Source organism: Lutjanus erythropterus, chromosome 20 (assembly GCF_056507025.1).
Source record: "Lutjanus erythropterus isolate fLutEry1 chromosome 20, fLutEry1.hap2, whole genome shotgun sequence".
NCBI classification, from domain to species: Eukaryota; Metazoa; Chordata; class Actinopteri; order Lutjaniformes; family Lutjanidae; genus Lutjanus; species Lutjanus erythropterus.
In genome coordinates, this window is record NC_139336.1 from 1,257,911 (window position 1) to 1,270,546 (window position 12,636).

General features: G+C 39.9%; 1 protein-coding gene across 2 annotated transcripts in view; it reads left to right on the top strand.

The window, feature by feature from the left end:
• The first annotated feature begins 454 nt into the window (after nt 1-454).
• Nucleotides 455-12,636, top strand: part of tln1 (talin 1) — a 110,131-nt gene continuing 97,949 nt past the window's right edge. For both annotated transcript variants that reach the window (XM_084746045.1, XM_084746044.1), the window contains exon 1: nt 455-640. The gene's annotated coding sequence lies outside the window, so the exon portion shown is untranslated. The remainder of the gene's footprint in view (nt 641-12,636) is intronic.

Below are 12,636 nucleotides of genomic sequence, written 5' to 3' on the forward strand. Positions count from 1 at the left end.
ATAAGGAAAATTAAATTTAGACTTAAAATCAGAAATAAAGAAAAAAGAAAATGAGGAAATAAATGTGTTTTGTATCCTATAAATTGCAGTGGTTAATGGATTGTTAGCGTTTTCAACTACTGGTTTAGGAAACATTTCATCTGACCAACATCACATTTGCATCTGTAGTTTGGAGAGGTCACTGTGACACCAAAGGTTAAAAGTAACCAATACTCAAAAGTAGTTTTTGCAGAGAATACTTTGTACTTTTTACTTAAGTATACTTAAAAAACCAGAACTTTTACTTGTGATTGAGAAATATTTTAGCAATGTAACAGTACTTGAATTCAAATTTTCAATACTCTTTCCACCGGTGCCTGAAAAATTGCTGGTTGCAGAACCCGCCTTCATGGAGCAGCAGTACCTCAGCACAGTGCGACACCGCCCCACTGCGAGGCGACGCAGCCTGCCAGGGTGGAGTTTAGCAGCAACACTGCTGAGAGCGGATAGGGAGGGGAAGGAAGAAAAGTCGCTGTCTGACCTTACCCCTGCTAAAAAAATCACCTTCTGTCGGGAATAACTGAAAAACTATCAACGCTCGCGGTGTCTAAATTCAGAGGGCCGCCGGCGGGAGAGGACTGACGGCACGCGCTCGGCTCAGGTCAGAATCACTGTTTGTAACTTTGAAAACTTTCCACCATTATAACAAGAAGTCCTGACGTCACCACGGACTCGATGTGGAAGCCGAAAACTTCATAAAAACTCCAGAGACAGACAGACAGGCAGACATACATAGGCCTGGTAATGTAGAGAAGGGACACAGTGTGTGCGTGTGTGAGGGAGAGAGAAGTGTGTGAAGTTAAAGTGAAGAGAAAAGGACGTGGTGTTAAGTAACGAGCGCCACACACACAGAAATGTGTCTTTTCCGCACAGAGCAGCTGAATATCCTGTGAGCTGTAACACTGCTCACCGAGGAGCACCGCGCTGTCTTCAACTTTCTCTACAACAAGTTAGGGCCTCTGCTATGAAGTAACTGTGTGTGTGTGTGTGTGTGTGTGTGTGTGTGTGTGTGTGTGTGTGTGTGTGTGTGTTCTGAGGGTTGTGAAATGTTGTTGCTCTGTCAAAGTTCCGCATTTTAAAGCAGTTATTGTCCGTGAGGAGACCCCTCACTGACGTACAGGAGCCTGGCTGCTGCTGCAGGCCTCCTCTCTCTTCTCTCAGTCCTGACTGAACAAAGCTCAGCGCTGGGTGTGTTGCAGCTACCACACAAGTCAGAAAGAAAACATCGCCTCAGGGTGTGAATTCTTACACCACTGTGATGTGGTACGCGATACGGCGGAGGAATCTGCATGGAGACCTGTTTACTCAGAGCAATAAACTGATGTCAGTGATTTTAAAAACGTGCCAACAGGCACAGTGAGCTGCAGGGCTGCTACCTGCTGCCACATGCATACAGTGGGTGGACATTTTCACACATAATAATAATTCCATGGTCATTGTGGCCCAAACCAACACCAGGGTTTTAAATCTTGTTGCAGCAGCTTTGCATTTCTACTCTTCATCAGTACAGGTGTACTGTAATGGTACTGCTTGACTGAAACAGATGCTTTATCAGAAGCCAGATGTTTCAGGGTGAGTCAGGTCTGAACAGAGTCTCAAGTTCATCATACAAGGTCCAAGTCAAGTCTCGGACTTGTATGCCTCTTAGGTTTGTGAATATGGAATGTATGGCTTAGGTGGTATCTATTTTGTCATACCTTCATACCTTAAAGGGATAGTTCACCCAAAAATGGAAATTCACTCATTATCTACTCACTCTCATTCTGATGGAAGGTTGAGTTTAGTTTTTTTGTCCACAAAACACTGCTGGAGTTTTTTACATTTGAAAAAAGGACAAGATTCACATTCACTGTTTGGAGATTCTGCAGCACTGTTTTCCTGTGAAACTTCAGCAGTGTTTTGTGGACTGAAAAACTAAACTCAAACTTCAGTCGGCATGAGGGTGAGTAGATAATGATTGAAATTTCATTTTTGGGTGAACTATCCCTTTAATGAAGTATTGCTGGGGTATACAGTGTATGGTAGTATTTGTATGAAAACAAAGCAACAACAACATAAAAATTGAACTGCTGGTAATAGAAGTCATTGTAACATGTATAACATTGTCTAGTCTATAGTTCTGTGTTTCTAAATATGAAATTAGCCGACTTAGAAAAGTCTTGCTGGGTTTAAATACTTATAGAATAATATGGCCTATAGAATAATGTAGAGATTGATAATAATGACACTGTGATGTGGCGTATAGTGACACATCAGTGGGCTAAATGCACATTTGGTGGGCTGACTAATTTAATAAATCACGTAGCTAATAAACTGCTTTTGTGGTTGGAAGAAGTCATTCCAAGATAATTGATAATTAAGAATTGATAATGATTATTTCTTTCTTTCCCTGTTTTAATGAATTCATTTCATTTTATATTTTTATTTTCCATCAATAAAAATTCATAGCTTTCATGGTTCAAGGTCTATTTTGTTCTTGGACTAAGTAATTTAATTGATAAGTAGTGATATTGTAAGATGAGACTAGATATGGTATTAGATTTTGGATATGGTTATATGGTGATATGACATAAGTGCTGTCTGTTCCTAGTTGTAAAGGCTGTATTACAGTAAAGTGATGTCATTCTCTGAACTTCTCAGACAGTTGTAGTTGTTCTATTATAGTGGCGGCCCGCCACTCCTAAATCCTAGCCGCTACTTTTTTTTTTTATTGTTGACGCAAATACACCACCGCCGCATCTCTCCACCTTCAAAACAGACTCCTGTCGGGTACTTGCGAGCACTAAGGTAAACTGCAGATAACTATCTTGCTCAGTATGGAAATATACTTGCGCGTGCTCATTTGCATGATGCTAGCGTTGTTTGGGGGGCGCAATCGTCAAGCACGTCAAGCACCTAGGCGACAGGGCAGAGTCAGAGAAGCGAATTCCCGAATTACAAATAAACAATAAAGCAGCGAATTACCGGCCGGAGAAGAGGTAGACGTAAGTTATTAGCTTGAGATAACTCGACATAGATTTTACAAGTTAAACAGACGTTCACAATATGTTGATGACCAGCTAACATTATGTAACTTATCGGTAGTTTAAGTTAATTTGGCCCGATGCCAACTCAGTGTCGCTAACGTGAGTAAACTAATTGATAGTATTAGGCTAACGTTAATATCTACACACCATTATGTAACAACTGACTGCATTTTTCAGATGAGTTTATTGAAATATTTCTCTAAGAAGAGAAACGGAACGCCTGCCCCCGCTGCTGAAAAAAATCCTAGAGGAAACACTGTAGTCAGTAATTTTTTTGTTTGCATTTGTATTTCTTTATTTTATCATGGCACAGGTACTGAAAAGAATAGAATTAGTCATAGTTATTGATACTTGCAGTGCTCTGTGCATTTTCATTTTATAATTTTGTTTGCTGTTTAAATTCTGAGGGGACTGTGAAATCTACAGCAGTGCATCATCTTTTATAAGATCAGAGAGATATCTTTGAGAGATATTATTTTAAGCCCTGTCTCCCAGCCTTATTTTGTTCCATCGTTTTGTTGTCCTCCTTCCATCCCCCTCACCTACTGAAACCTCTGAAACCTCTCTGGATGGACAATGCAACATAAGTGATTTTTTATCAACAAATTTCTTTCCATTTCTGTTTTTCAGTCACATTCTGTTGATTTTGACATACAGTATATTGATTATCTAACTTTTTTTTTTTTTTTTTTTTATCACTTATTCATGTCAGAACTGTCTCAAAAGTGTCAATGATTTGACTTGCCCTGTGGTTGCTGGTTTTAGTCAAGATGATTCTGTTTTATATTGTGAATTTCAAACTTGATGAAGGTCCTTGACTGAAATATTATGTTAGTTACTTAGTGCTGCCAGTGTACTGGCTGTCAGCAATTTCTTTTTAATGATTTAATTTTCTGACACAGCTGTCTTCCAGATGAGCATTAGACCACACTTAGGTCATACGTGTGATGATACAGTAGTTGTAGTTATTACAAGAGGCCACCATGCTTATCATCATATGTTGATCCAGCTCTTGCTGCCTTTAAGAAGATTGGATCGAATGGATGAAATAACAGATATAGTTCACTGTAGTGGCTTTAAAGGGTCAGTTCTCCCCAAAATCTAAAATACATATTTTCCCTTGGACTGTAGTGTAATTTACATTTTTTCGACTAGATAAAAAGTAGTCCCTACATGAAGCTGCTCATAAGATCTGTGGATCATCTGAGTAACTGGGTCATGACAGGCCAGAAGAAAAATATGTATTTTTGATTTTAGAATGAACTGTCCTTTTAATTGTGTACTGTAAGTGAATTCTCTGTTGGACAGAAGCACAGAGGAGAGTCTAGAAGAAACAATGTTTGAAGACAAGCTGAATGAACCAAAAATGGCAAGTGTTTTAGTGCTGAAATAATACTGAATAATAAGAATGAATAATGAGTTGATCAACCAAAAATGAATTGACAACTATTTAATAATTGATAAATCTATTCAGACACTTATGAAGAGGATGTCTGGTAGTTCTGTTTGATAAATTAAATGATTAAAAGACAGTTCAGAATGGGTGTCGATTTTATTTTCTGTCAACCAATTGATTCATTGTTTCAGCACTACAATAATGTCATTTCCCTCCTTCATTGTTTCACATGAAGCTGCGATTGCACAAGAATTTTTCTTCTTTTGAATTCCTCCTGTGTTGACATAGCCATTTCTCTTTGACTCATCCACTCTTGGCCTTACAAGAGTGTAGAGTCACCAGCTACTGGATGTGAAGAAATAATATCATCATAGAGCAAGAATACCCTCATTGACTTCCTCTCAGTGTTTGGAGGAATCCTAGTTACCATCTTAAGTGCAGAGATGCACCGATTTCAATTTTCTTGGCCAATTCCAATTTCCGATTTTATTTTATTTTATTTTTTTTTGAAGGGTCTGACCTGCCAATTCTGATTTTGGCTGATTCTAATTTTCAGTCTTTCTTTCTTGAAAAAGTAAATTATACTGGATGTTTATAATTAAATACTGACCATTAAATATTCATTAAATACTATTTTACATTTTCTCCAAAGTCCTGAAGGTTACAGTCAGGCCTTATTATAGTTTTATATTAAGATTATGGATAGGAGGAACACAGTCTCATGAGATCATTGAATCTCGCGGGATTTCGCAGGACGTGATCTCCTGTGGAAGCAGATGTAAACAAACCGGAGACTGACATAACTGAGTAAAACTTTGCTGTGAGAAAAACAGACAGAAGTTAAAGGAGTCTGGATGAGAAAATGTTTGAGGAGACACATCAACACAGGTTGTTTATTCTTCAGTCAGAACAGGAGGTGAGATTTTAACTGTCAGTCTGTGAACAGCAGTCTGCTGCTGGCTAACATTAGCCTGAAGAGCTACAAAGTTTATGGCTGTTTTGCGACATTGTCAGCTCCTCTGTCTTGTTATAGACTCTGTCTTCAATTTTGTCCTACTCTTGAAATCTGTCACTGACACCGACTTCATGCAAGCATGTGTCTGAGTGTGTGTAGCTGTGATCAGCGCTGTGGTGGGTGTGATATCACAGTCTGTCTGCTGCGCGCATGACATGACCATTGTACAAAAGACATGTGACAATGACAGGCACACAGTCGGATATGTAACACTGATTGGCTGGTCACCAGTCAGGGCCGTTCATGCTGAAAACCGGCTGGTTCTGGTCTCTGGCCAGTCGATCCTTCAAGGGCTATAGGAAGAGGGGCATGTCTTACCCAGAATGCATTGTAATGCATTGTAGTATATTTCCATTACAGTGTGTGATAGAACATTAAGTGACACAGGAAACTGAAATGACCAGCCAATTATTTCTTTTATACCTACAAATAATTCTTCTGTTGGCTAAGTTCCCTTTTAATAAATTAAGTATTCGTAATAAATTAATGTCATTTTACATTTTTATTTTCCATCATTAAAAAACAGTTGCACCTTAAATGTTTTAGATAACTTTATTCACAATGACGGTATTGAAAATCATAACTTTGGGATTTCTAAATACCCTGGTATACCATAATACCATGATGCCGCCCAAACCTATCAAATAGCTTTAGAAACCTTCTCACCCCACTCTGTTTTTGTAACAACCACTTTTGTAACTTTCTGACATTTTGACATTCACACCCACTTCACACCATGATTGGTCAGCTGTGTGGAGGCGACAAAGAGCGAGGGGTTTGAACTTCTTGCTGAGGCTTTTTTTTTTGTCATTCTTGAGAGAATTTTTTTAGTATCACCTTTCACTTCCCTTTTCTCAGTCAGCTTTCACTTTGTCCTCCAGTGTGGCTGTTTTGAACAGCTTGTGTTTCAACATAACCTGACCCACAGTTCAGTGGGGACATGAAGACGGACATGTTAGTCAATTGTTCAAATACACCAAGGCTGTACAGCAAAGACAAGATTTTTACCTCGAAATAAAGTCATCTTAAAGTCAACTTAGACCTAAACGAAGAGAAACTAGAACAGTTTTCAAGAAAAACAGTATGAGAAGGAAAGTAAGAGATTGTGTGGACCAGCACAAAAGGAGGAGGGGAGAGCATGAGAAATGCGTCCCCAGACAGTGAAATATTTATATTGCATTATGTTTTATTATATTTCTTCACAGTGAATTTACAGTGACAGTGTATCCAGAAATCATATTGTTGAGAGCAGTTTCATGTAGGAAGTATTTTCTTTCTGCTGCAGAATCTACAGGAACTACTTTCTTTCTCCTAGAATGAAAGTAGTTCCTACATGAAACTGCTCACAAGAAGGTGTGTGGAGTAACCAGTGGAGTAACTGGTCGTTGACCAGTTTTTTAAAACGGTGACGGAAAAATCTGAAGGTCATCTGTCATTTTGACAGGTTGCAATTCACACCCCTGACCACTTGGTGGCGAGTGAGCATATTAATTAGCTATTAGCTGCGTTCGAGATGAACTGTGCCTCGCCTGGAGTGTAGACGAGATCAGGCGGCCACAGCAGGAGGTGGAGACAAAAAGCTGCAGTCAAGTCGGACAGTTTTCAACAGACTTACGAGAGAGTAGAGGAAGAGACACGAACATCCTGTTAGATCACCTGTAGGTTACCTGTAGTCTGCAGACAATGTTCATAGCTGAAGAAATAAAGTGCGTTCTTGATCGTTGATTGAAGTTAAAATAGAAGAGATCCTCCTTTTGACACATGTAACATCTGTTCTTTTATCTGCCTTGTAAAGCACTAAACTGTTCTTTTGATAAGTCATATATATATATAACCTTTATTATTATCAGACAAAAAATATCTGCTTGCTGACAGATTAAAACTTCATTGCACAACAGAAGACCGATATGTCCAGAATTAAATATTACAATTACACAGAAAATTAGTATTTTATACAACACGTGGTGTTTGTTGTCAAAATTATGAGCCAAGGCGTTTGCAGTCGGTGGAGAGCAGCTGCGGCATCTGGCTCTACAAACTGCGGCCGCCTCGATCTCGTGAGGTTATTGTCGCCCACATGTGCATGACGTCAGTGCAAGTCGGGATCAAGTCGGACACAATTTCTAACCGGCATGCACTATGCGGCGATCACCGCTGATCAATTCTGCGCAGGCCTGGATCATCTCAAACACACCTAGTGTCACGGCAGCTGAGTGTCAGCAGCTTAAGTTTCTTCAAAAAGCCCAATAACGATGATGGTGTTGATAAAAGAGGTACGGTGTGGATTCTCTGTTCAGCTTTTTCCGACTGAATATTAATTAAAAATGAATGAAAAGTAAATGCTATTGAATATGTAATTATTATCATTTTAAAAATTAAAGTGACAGGTAAAAATAGATTATGACGGGATTTTTATGAGCCTGTCAGTCAAAATGACAGACAATGAAAAAGTCTAGCGCAACCTCTGGTCTAAGGCCACATTTAGACCAATAATAGCCCTGCGTGAGAAAACACAGCCTTCTCATTCATTTCAGTGGAGCCAGGCCTTTGAACTCTTCACAGAGGACACTGTCAGAACACCCACTGAGGAAAAAGCTGAACCTGCCTCAACTTCTGTGGCAATGTTGGCCAATCAAATATAAGAAAATGCACAGTCCTGTTACAGTAGGGCTGCTCATTCATGGCAAAAATCTAAATGTTAGCCAATACTGAGATCACGATTACTTATTGACTTCGGAAACAGCATTCATTAAGCTTTTTTAAATATTTTTTTCTGCGAACCTGAAACAATATTCAACTGAAAAACAAAAAAACAATGTCATATGTACAGTGGTATTATGGGTTTCACCTTGTCTTCACCACATCCTTTTATTCAGGTGTGTTTGTGTGTGTGTTTGTGTGTGTGTGTTTGTGTGTGTGTGTGTTTGTATGTGTGTGTGTGTGTGTGTGTGTGTGTGTGTGTGTGTGTGTGTGTGTGTGTGTGCGTGTGTGTGTGTGTTGTGCACATCCATGCACCATGTGATAGCTTACTGTCTCACAGCTGAATTGGTTTTCCCTTTCTTCACCAAAGGCTCTCTTTCTGCCATCAACATGCCACAGCTTGGCAGAGAGTGAGTTTGGACTTTTAGGGAAGTATGACTGCTGTAAAGGAAAAGGGTGTGCTGGATTTCTAACACAAGACAAAACAAGAAAATCATTGCGAAACAGAAAGTGGCTTAATAATTGTTTCATCTCAATTAGGGTTGTCAGTAAGTGATCAAAATATTTTTGAAAAGGCAATATATCCAAGTGCAAGATCCAAATCGCAGAAACTGCAGGGGGTTTTTTTGATACAGGTAAAACGTGTGAAAACTGACAAACAACATTATAATGAAGTACTGAAGTGTTACAGAGATGTTCTGGCCTACAAATCTTCTTGTTCAGATGTAAGAAGACATGTTTGATACAGACCCCACAAACATCATGATTTAAATTGTGACATGAAATCAGTTGTGTTTATATGGATTTATTCACAGGCCAGTCTTGACCAGACCAGTATAGTTGCAATGTTTATGGTCAGTACAATTAAAGGAACAGTGTGTAGGATTTAGTGACATCTAGCGGTGAGTGGCAGATTGCAACCAACTAAATCCCCCTTGCCTCACCCTCCCTTCCAAGTATGTAGGAAGACCCAAGGTGGCCCCTAAACCCGTGACAGGTGCTCTCTAGAGCCAGTGTTTGGTTTGTCCATGTGGGGCTACTGTAGAAACATGGTGGTGCAACATGGTGGTCATGGAAAAGGACCTGTTGCCTTTGTAGATATAAAGGACTCATAACAAAAACACAACTATTCTTATTTGCAGGTGATTGTACACTAATAAAAACATACTTAGGAATATTGTATTCCGTTTCTATCATATTCTGCCATTAAATTCCCCTAAATCTTACACAATGGACCTTTGAAAGTTTTCAGTTATAGTTAGATTTAGTGTTTCACAAGAAACCTTTAAATAGAGCTTGGTTGATAAATTTACCAGCTGATGTTATAAAGCAAGCTGAAGCAATGTCTGTACAGAGTTGTCTAAAATATGTTTGTCATCATTTAGAAATGGTTGAAATCTGGTATCATTAATTTAAACTGATACACACGATACACTCACTAGTCACCTCATTAGTTACACCTCGCTAGTACTGGAGTCCCTTTGCCTTCAGAACTGCCTTAATTCTTCGTGGCATAGATTCAACAAGGTTCTGGAAATATTCCTCTGAGATTTCGGTCCATATTGACATGACAGCATCACACAGTTGCTGCAGATTTGTCGGCTGCACATCCATCATGCAAATCTCCTGTTCCACAACACCCCAGAGGTGTTCTACTGGATTGAGATCTGGTGACTGTGGAGACCACTGGAGTACAGTGAAGTCATTGTCATGTCCAAGAAACCAGTTTGAGATGATTTGAGCTTTGTGTCACATTGTGTTATCCTGCTGGAGGTAGCCATCAGAAGATGGGTACACTGTGGTCCTAAAGGGATGGACATGGTCAGCAACAATACTCAGGTAGGCTGTGGTGTTTAAATGATGCTCAGTTGGTATAAAGGGGCCCAGAGTTTGTCCCCCACACCATTGCAGAAATCAAAACTCATCAGACCAGGCAGTGTTTTTACAATCTTCTATTGTCCAGTTTTGGTGAGCTCGTGTAAATTGTGGCCTCAGTTTCCTGTTCTTAGCTGACAGGAGTGGTACCTGGTGTGGTCTTCTGCTGCTGTAGACCATCTGCTTCAAGGTTCAACATATTGTGTGTCTGCATATCTTGGTTGTAACGAGTTGTTATTTGAGTTACTGTTGCCTTTCTGGCCACTCTCCTCTGACCTCTGACATCAACGAGGCATTTTCATCCAGTCCACTCACTGGATATTTTCTCTTTTTCAGACCATTCTCTGTAAACTCTAGAGATGTTTGTGAGTGAAAATCCCAGTAGGTCAGCAGTTTCTGAAATACTCAGACCAGGCCGTCTGACACCAACAACCATGCCACATTCAAAGTCACTTAAATGGTGATTTAAGTTTCTTCCCCATTCTAATGCTCAGTTTAAACCTCAGCAGGTCATCTTGACCATGTCTACATGCCTAAATGCCTTGAGTTGCTGCCATGTGATTGGTGGATTAGATATTTGTATTAATGAGTAGTTGAGCAGGTGTACCTAATGAAGTGGCCGGTGAGTGTACACGCACTGTTTCAGCATAAGTAATAATTAGAACATATTACAATCCTAATCCTAAAATTCACATCATTGTATAAAGGATACAACATGAGCTCAGGAACACTTTGTAGATGCAGAGAAAAACTGTGTTTACTGACAGCAGTTTTCCAAATACAAGTTAAGACTCTACCGTGCAAAGAGAAAGACATATATCAACAACATCCAGAAACACTGCAGACTTCTCTGGACCTGAGCTCATCTGACATGGACTGATGCAAAGTGGAAAAGTGAGCTGTGGTCTACAGTCCACGATGTTTTCACTAATCATGGACGTCATGTCCTCCAGGCTAAAGAGGAAAAGGACCATTCAGATTGTTGCCTAAAGTTCAAAAGATAGCATCTGTGATGGGATGGGGGTGTGTTAGTACCCAGTGGCATCATGGGTAACTGTCACATCTGTGGAGGCTCCATTAATGCTGAAAGGTACATACAGGTTTTGGAGCAACATGTGCTGCCATCCAGATGATGTCTTTCTCAGAGACATCCCTGCTTAATTCAGTGAGACCATGTCAAGACACATTGTGCAGGAGTTCCAACAGCGTGGCTTTGTAGTAAAAAAGTTCAGGTACTAGATTGACCTGCCCGCAGGCTACACCTGTCTCCCATTGACAGTAATGAAGCACAAAAGTACAACAACCGAGACCTTGGACTGTTGAGTTGCTGAAGTCGTATATCAAGCAAGAATGAGAAAGAATTTTACTTTCAAAACTTCAACAATTAGTGTCCTCAGCTCCCAAACACTGACTGAGTGTTGTTAAAAGAAAAGCTGATGTACCACAGTGGTAAACATGACCCTGTCCTAACGTTTTTGGACCATAATGCAGCCATCAAATTCAGAATGAGTATGTATTTACAAAAAACAATAAAGTTAATCAGTTTGAACATTAAATATCTTGTCTTCGCACTGCATGCAATTGAATAGAGGTTGAAAAGGTTTTTGCAAATCATTGCATTCTGTTTTTGTTTGCATTTTACACAACATCCCAACAGTTTTTGGAATTGGGGTTATATAACTAGTGTATTAGCATCAAGTGTCTGGTAGTCTAGTGGACATACTGCAGTGAATTTTGCTGAGCCCATCTTTTCGCCCAAAGGGATGAACCTTTTCTGTTTTAATGACCTTTGTAGTCGTTCCACTGTTCCCTCCACAGTGCAGACAGTAGGTGGACATGCTAATCTGCACATGTATGGGGTGGATGTCAGTGGATCTGAATGTGGACTTCTCTTATAACTCCAAACAGCAGCAGCATTTAAGGTTTGCAGTGAGTCTACTGGGAATGTGTGGTTCAGTGTAGCCTGTAATGAGTGTGTCATTCAGTTGGATTTGGAGGCTGAATAGTTTTAGTAAGCAGACTGCTAATAATCCACCAGCCACACAGAGTCAGAGCTGTGTTGGATAGGTGTCAGTGTGTTGTGTCATGGCCCACTCTCACACCAGTTAAGGAAACCTGCTTTTCATTCCAGGCTGCTGCAGAGAGCAGACTGTAGTGTTTTCACTCAGCCATATTTGGTCAAGACAACATGTGCTGCCACTCCTCCAGCACAAGAAATTATTTGTTTTAAACTTGAGCCAATTCCCAGGCCTGTGTCAGATGCCTGGGGAGTGAGAGCTCCCCACAGAAAGCAGCTCTCATTAAATGATCCTATGAAGCAGTAAGGTTGTTGGAAATTGGATACATTTAAGAAGAGGTCAGTGGTTTTAATGTTTGACCAGATTATGGTGGTTAATTTAAGGAGGACATGCTATTTCTCAAGCTTAAGTGTGAGCTGAGACTCAATCAGTCAGACGATATGTGCACTTAATCTTGAGTATCTAAGTTTCTGTGATTCAACTTGTCATTACACACCACTGAGATGCATGATGAAGAGTATTCTGGTTTATTTTGTTAATGCAGGTTGGTTGTGGTTAGGGCTGTAC